This window comes from Orycteropus afer, unplaced genomic scaffold, assembly GCF_000298275.1.
Source record: "Orycteropus afer afer isolate SDZICR_OR568_19922 unplaced genomic scaffold, OryAfe1.0 scaffold00006, whole genome shotgun sequence".
Lineage (NCBI taxonomy): Eukaryota > Metazoa > Chordata > Mammalia > Tubulidentata > Orycteropodidae > Orycteropus > Orycteropus afer.
In genome coordinates, this window is record NW_006921593.1 from 3,044,088 (window position 1) to 3,049,917 (window position 5,830).

Consider the following 5,830-nt stretch of genomic DNA (forward strand, 5'->3'; position numbering starts at 1 on the left):
TTTGGTCATGTTGTCAGAAGGGACCATTCCCTGGAGAAGGATGTCATGCTTGGTAGGGTGGAGGGTCGATGAAAGAGGGGGAGGCCTTCAACGAGATGCATTGACATGGTGGCTGTGATGAGGGCTCAAGTATAGCAGGGATCGTGGAGCTGGCGTGCGATTGGGCAGTCTTTTCGTTCTGCTGTGCGTGGGGTCGCTAGGAGTCAGAAATGACTCGATGGCACCTAACAACAACAACATTCAAGAACAACTTTCGGAAGCTCTTTTGACTTCTGTTTTGATCTTTTCTTTCTTTCCTGTCTTGTTAATGAGCTTTTTCTTTCTTTATGTATGATGTCTTTGATGCAATCCCACAACTTGTCTGGTCTTGGGTCACCATTGTTCAGTGCATCAAATCTATTTTTGAGATGGTCTCTAAATTCAGGTGGGACATATTCAAGGTCATACTTTTGCAGACTTGTTTTCATTTACTTCAGCTTCAACTTGAACTTGCATATGAGCAATTGATGGTTTTGCAATTTGATGTTTTGCAGTCAGCCCCTGGCCTTGTTTTGATGGATGATATTGAACTTCTCCATCTTCTCTTTCTACAGATGTAGTTGATTTGATTCCTGTGTACTCCATCTGGTGAGGTCCATATGGATAGTCCCCATTTATATTGCTGAAAAAGGTATTTGCAATGAGTAAATTGTTTGTTTTCCAGAATTCTATCATGCTGTCTTGGGATTGTTTCTATCACCAAGGTCATATTTTCCAATTACTGACCTTTCTTCTTCGTTTCCAACTTTTGCATTCTGATCACCAGTGATTATCAATGCATCTTGATTGCATATTTGATCAATTTCAGACTGGAGAAGTTGGTAAAATTCTTCAATTTCTTCATCTTAAGCATTAGTGGCTGGTCCATAATTTGAACAATAGTCCTATTAACTGGTCTTCCTTGTTAGGTGTATGGATATTATTCTATCACTGACAGCATTGTACTTCAGGATAGATCTTAAAATATTCTTTTTGTCAATGAATGTGATGTAATGGCATTCTTCTTCAATTTGACATTCCTGGCATAGTAGACCATATGTTTGTGTGATTCAAAATGGCCAGTAGCAGTCCATTACAGCTCACTAATGCCTAGGATATTGATCTTTATGCATTCCATTTCATTGTTGATAACTTCCAATCTTCCTAGAGTCATACTTTGTACATTCCAAATTCTGGTTATTAATGGATGTTTGTGGCTGTTTCTCTCATTTCGAGTCGTGCTGCATCAGCTAAGGAAGGTCCTGGAAGCTTTATTCCATCCACATCACTAAGGTTGACTGTAGCTTGAGGAGGCAGCTCTTCCCCAGTTGAACTTTGAGTGCCTTCCAACCTGAGGGACTCATCTTCCGGCACTATATTGGATAGCGTTGCACTGCTATTCGTAAGGTCTTCAGTGGTTATTTTTTTTCAGAGTAGACCACTGCTTCCTTCTTCCTACTCTGTCTTACTCTGGATGCTCTGTTGAAACCTGCACAGCATGGGTGACCCTGCTTGTATTTGAAATACTGGTGATATAACTTTCAGCATCACAGCAACACACAAGCCACCACAGTATGACAAACTGACAGACGAGTGGTGGATAATTACCATATGACCCAGCAATTCCACTCATAGGTATTCACTTAACAGAAGTGAAAACATGTTCACACAAAAAATGCTGACATTTACATTCATAGCAGCATATTCATAATAGCCAAAATATGGAAACAATTAACTTATGGATGGATAAACAAAATGTTGTTTATCTATACAATGGAATATTACTCAATCATAAAAAAGGAACGAAGTACTGATATGTACTATGACATGGATTAAAAACACCATACTAAGTAAATTAGACACAAAAGGAGAAATAGCATATGTTTCCATTTATACGAAATGTAAGAATAGTCAAATCCACAGAGACGAGAGAAAGGGAGAAATGAGGAGTGACTGCTAATGTGTATAAGGTTTCTTTATGGGGTGATAAAAATGTTTTAAAATTGAATATATGATGGCTGTACAACTTTGTGAATATACTAAAAACCAATGAATGATGCAATTTAAGTTGGTGAACTATATGGTACCTGAATTATATCTCAATAAAGCTGTTAAAAAAAAAAAAAAACCTCACCATGTGCCTAGAGCCTGCAGTGTGGGTCAGTGTGTAAATGTGTCATTTCTGTGTGTGTGTGTGTGTGTCCAGGAGGGTGGGAATGAGGGTGGGATGGAGGTATCTGAGTGGAGAGTGCTGTGGAGGTGTGGGAAGAGGGTGAGGCTTGGAATCTGTAGGTAAAGTGGACCTAGCCCAAGAGAAGGAATCCTGGAGAATGACCCAGGTGCATGAGAGAAGAATGTGTATTGTTCTGCTGTTGGGCGGCGTGTTTTAGATCTAATTGGTGTATAGTGTTGTTTAAGGCTTTTATTTCCTTATTCATCTTCTTTCCAGATGTTCTGATGTTTTGCCTTTTTATAGCCACGTTCACTTTGCTCCCAATCCCAACCCCTCCTTACCGATGGCAAATACTCAACTGTTTTACATTTCTATAATTTTGTCATTTCAAGAATGTTATATAAATGAAACCATTTAGTGTGTAACCTTTTGGGATTGGCTTTGTCCACTCTCTGAGGAAATTCTCTGAGTAGTATTCTGTGGTGTGAATGTACAAATTTACAAGTCAAAGGACATCTGGGGGGCTTCCAGTTTGGGCTGTTATAAATTTTAAAAAATAAAATAAAAGTCACTGCTGTTGAGTCGATTTTGACTCCTGGCAACCCCTCTTTGGGTTTCCAAGGTGGTATTTCTATGAAAGCAGATTGCCCAGTCTTCCTCCCAAGGAGTGGGTAGTGGGTTTGAACCGCCAGCCTTCTGGTTAGCAGTCAAATGCCTTAGGCACTATGCCACCAGAGCTCCCATGACAAATAAAGCTGTTACAAACATTTGTATATTGGTTTTCTTGTGAAAGTAAGTTTTCTTTTCTCTAGGATAAATGCCTAGGAATGCAATCGCTGGGCTGTACGGTAGTTTCATGTTTAGTTTTTCGGAAAATGCTAGGTGGTTCTACCATTTTACATTCTCACCAGCAGTGTGTGTATGACCCACGTTGTCTGCATTGTCGCCAGCATTTGGTAATTTCACTGTTTGTACCTTAGCCATTCTGATATCCGATGTGTCTCCTCAGATGCATGTGAAAGCTGGACAATGAATAAGGAACCTGAAGAAGAGCTGATGCCTTTGAGTTGTGGTGTTGGTGAAGAATATTGAAAATACCATGGACTGCTAGAAGAACGAACAAATCTGTCCTGGAGGAAGTGCAGCCAGAATGCTCCTTGGGAGGGAGAACGGCCAGACTTCGTCTCACCTACTTTCGTTGTGTTGTCAGAAGGGGCCAGTCCTGGAGAAGGATACCATGCTTGGTAAAGTAGAGGGTCAGTAAAAAAGGGAAAGACCCTCAGCGAGATGGACTGACATGGTGCCTGCCACAGTGGGCTCACTCACAGCAAAGATTGTGAGGATGGGGCCGGCCTGGGCAGTGTTGTGTTCTGTCATAATAGGGTCACTATGAGTCGGAGCCGACTTGATGGCACCTCTTTTGGTTACCTAGTGGCGCTCTAACAGTTGTTATTAGGCACTGTCGAGTTGTCTCCGACTCATAGAGACCTCATGCACAGCAGAATGAAACATTGCCCGGTCCTGCACCAGCTCCACAATCCTTGTTATACTTGAGCCCATCGCTGCAGCCACTGTGTCAGTCCATCTTGTTGAGAGCCATCTCCTCTTTCATCAGCCGTTCACCTTACCAAGCATGACATCCTTCTCCAGGGAATGGTCCCTTCTGATAACATGACCAAAGTAGGCGAGACAAAGTCTGGCCATTTCCTCCTCTAAGGAGCATTCCGGCTGCACTTCCTCCAGGACAGATTTGTTAATTCTTTTAGCAGTCTGTGGTCCTTTCAGCATTGTTCACCAGCACCACAACTCAAAAGCATTGACTCTTCTTCAGTCCTTGTGTTAGACTGGGTTTTCTAGAGAAGCAAAACCAGTAAAGCTTATATATACATACAGAAAAGGAGAAATTTATCTTAGGAAAATGGCTCACACACTTATAGAAGCTGGAAAGTCCCAAGTTCTTGGATCAAATGTCAAGCTGGAGGCTTTTCCCGACTCACGCAGCTGCAAGGGCTGACAAGCTCAAGGTTGGCAGGCAGTACACAGCTGTTGACTCCAATGAATAATGAATCCAAGATCTCCAGGCTGAATGGTGGATTGTTCACTCACAGACAGTTGTAGGCAGCACAACAGGATGTCAATCCACAGAAGAGTATCTTTTCTTCCAGGTGTCCATAAAAATATTGGCCACACCCCTAGGAAAACTCTCTTTCAATGGATTGGCTGCTCAAAACATATACATCCAATCCCATCATGGGAATAACCCACATCACAATTGCTTAAACCACACAGAATTGTGGTCCAGCCAAGTTGACACACAGCTCCAACCATCACAGTCTTCCTTATTCATTGTCCAGCTCTCACATGCATATGAGGTGATTGAAAATACCATGGCTTGTGTCAGGTGCACCTTAGTCCTCAAGGAGACATCTGTGCTCTTCAGCACTTGAAATAGATCTTTTGCACCCAATTTGCCCAGTGCTATACATCGTCTGATGTCTTAAATGCTGCTTCCATTGGTGTTGATTGTAGAACCAAGTAATATGAAGTCTTTGACAACTTCAGTTTTTTCTCCATTTGTCATGATGCTGCTTATAGGTCCACTTGTGAGAATATATATATATATATATATATATATATATATACACACACACACACACATATATGTGTGTGTGTGTAATCCATGCAGACTATAGTCTTTAATATTCATCAGTAAGTGCTTCAAGTCATCTTCACTTTCAGAAAGCAAAGTTGTGTCATCAGAGTATCGCAGGTCATTAATGAATCTTCTTCCAATCCTCATGCCACATTCTTCTTCATATGGTCCAACTTCTTGGATTATTTGCTCAGCATACAGATTGAATAACTATGGTGAAAGGATAAAACTCTGACACACTCCCTTCCTGTTTTTAAACCATGCACTGTCCCCTTGTTCTGTTTGAACAACAGCCTCCTGGACTGTGAACAGGTTCCTCATGAGTACAATGAAATGTTCTGGAATTCCCATTCTTCTCAATGTTACCCATAATTTGTCATGATCTACACAACTGAATGTTTTTGCATAGTCAATAAAACACAAGTAAACATCTTTCTGGTATTCTTTGCTCTACCAGAAGATACCATAAATGACTTGAACAAACAAGAGTTTATTGTACAGTTTTGGAGGCTAGAAGTCCAAGTTCAAAGTGCCAGGCTCTAGGGGCTGGTGAAAGCCCCTCGACCTTGGGCTTCAGTCCTGCCTCTTGCTCTTGCTCCCGGCCCACTGAAGCCAAATGGCAGGCCATTGATTCAAGTCCATTAAAAGTCCTGAGATTGGCAAAGGATGGCAGACTGCTGAATGAAGACTTGGCTACATGTAGGGTCCAAGCGTGCCAAAAAACTAGAGACCTTCCTCAAAGTTCCTTCTTATATACTAGAAATAGCCCACATCCCTAAGCAGCTACTTAGCTGCTCCAGTAGATTTCCACCATGGAGTTAATTACCAATCTCACCATGGGGAATAACTACATCCAGCTGCCCAGCCACTCAGCCAGGCCCAGCCAAGGTGACACACAACCTTAACTACCACAGCACCTAACAACAACATTCTGATAGGTGTGCAGCAGTAGCTTATTGTGTTTTTAATTTGTATTTCCTCAATGG